This window comes from Triticum aestivum, chromosome 6D (genome assembly GCF_018294505.1).
Source record: "Triticum aestivum cultivar Chinese Spring chromosome 6D, IWGSC CS RefSeq v2.1, whole genome shotgun sequence".
Classification (NCBI taxonomy): Eukaryota; Viridiplantae; Streptophyta; class Magnoliopsida; order Poales; family Poaceae; genus Triticum; species Triticum aestivum.
The window spans coordinates 15,405,853-15,408,094 of NC_057811.1; positions in this window are offsets into that span (position 1 = coordinate 15,405,853).

Sequence of the window (2,242 nt, forward strand, 5' to 3'; positions counted from 1 at the left end):
TCTCCTTCGGCCTCGCCTCCTCCTTCCCTCCGGCGAGCGCCGGCAGCCCGCGCGCCATCGGCCCGAGCCCGAGCTCGAGCGAACAGCCCGATCCAGATCTGGTAACTCCCCCGTTGACTTCTCCTCGCCCGTTTTTTTCTCTAAGTCTGGAATTTCATCAGCATGTGCTTCTATTCGAGATGCGATAACTCCGTGCATGTAGCTCCGATTCGCGCGTGTAATATCTCAAATTGTTCGTCTCGTGATGCTCTACATTTTGTTCAATTGCACCATATTCATTAGAGGTCATCTTGATGCCCAAATCTTCGTTGGAAGAGGGCTAGTTGCTGTTATTCTCTGGTTCTTATCAGAACTTGGAGATTTGTCATTTTTGTATCATTTATTCTGTGCATCTTTTGAGCATGAACTCTACATGTGTTTTGAACTATGCCATGCCATCTTTCCAGTGGTGTAGTCTATGTATTTTTGTGATCTCTGTGGTGACTAGCACAAGCATCCAAATTAGGCCCGGTAATATTTCTGATTTCAGGGACTTAATGATTTCTCCAAGTCTTTGTCTGCTGTAATTTTGTTGCCATGTAAACTTGATGCTACAGAGAGATCCATGCATATTTTGGAGATGTTCAGTAAGGATGTTTTGTAGATATAGTTGTAATTGATCTATTCCTGCAATTGTTTGCAATTATGGAGTGCCATAGCATAACTCAATCTTGCTCTACTTTTGCTATAAAATATTTCTGACAGATTCTTAACATGATATGCAATTTTGCCAAGCTTATTGTAGTTGATCCATACATGCTATGCAATTGTTCTTGCCATGGATAGCTTTATAAACATGCCATCTTGCTGTAGGTATGCTTGGTTTGTCATGCATTTCTCTGTAGTGAGTGCATCAAGCTCACAAAGAGGCCTACATATTAATATTTCTGCCATGCTCTGTTTTTCTGCTAAGTCTGAAACCTGATAACAAAACTTGCTATGTTTACATGCTTGCCATCATATCTTCTGGTCCTTTTTGGCTTATGGTCAGTAAGGGACTTTTGTCATGTGCTTTTATTAGAACACTTCCATGCGTTGTTTTTCTATGTTAAGTTCCTGTAGCATGTTGATTTCGTGCTCTGAACATTGCTACCTGATGCTGTTTTCTGCCATGTCCAGTTTTTCACCAAGTCTGTGAACCTGTAATTTTTTGCATTTTTTCCATGCCTGTTTGAGCTTGATATGTTGTGAACTAGCCGTAGCTCAGTGTTCATCTTTTGTTAAGCATCTCCTGTAGATTACTGCCATGTGCTTTGTTGCTATGTTGGGTGCTGTAGCATTGTTACTTGTTGCATTTTAAGTGCTATCTTGCTGTTTATCGCAGATTCGTGTCATTCTTGTTTTGCTTGCCATTTGCAAACCGTGCATCCGATTCCGGTGATCTTTATATTGATTTCGACCGAAATCATCTCACCTTTCCAGTGGCATGCTTGGTTTGCCAAGTTACTGCCATGTTCATCTTTTTCCCTCCGGAGCACGCATACGCATCGCAAATCATATCTTGCATATCATACATGTTTTGCATCATGTTGCTTGCGCATTTCTCGTTGTTGATTGTGGTTCCGTTTGTTTGTGTTCTTGTCTTGGGTAGAGCCGGGAGACGAGTACGTGAACGAGGAACCTGTCGAGTACGTTTACGAGGATCAAGCTTTCGACAACTCTGAGAACCTTGCAGGCAAGATGACCACCCCTAAATCACTTCTATCTTTGCTTTGCTAGTTGGTCGCTCTATTGCCATGCTCCGCTACCTATCACTTGCTATATCATGTCTCCTATTTTTAGCCATGTCAGCCTCTAACCACCCTTCCTAGCAAACCGTTGTTTGGCTAAGTTACCGCTTTTGCTCAGCCCTTCTTATAGCGTTGCTAGTTGCAGGTGAAGTTGAAGTTGTTCCATGTCGGAACATGGATATGTTGGGATATCACAATATCTCTTATTTAATTAATGCATCTATATATTTTGGTAAAGGGTGGAAGGCTCGGCCTTATGCCTGGTGTTTTTTTCCACTCTTGCCGCCCTAGTTACTGTTATACCGGGATTATGTTCCTTGAGTTTGCGTTCCTTACCCGGTCGGGTGATTTATGGGACCCCCTTGACAGTTCGCCTTGTATAAAACTCCTCCAGCAAGGCCCAACCTTGGTTTTACCAGTTGCTACCTAAGCCTTTTCCCCCGGGTTTTCGCGAGCCCGAGGGTCATCTTATT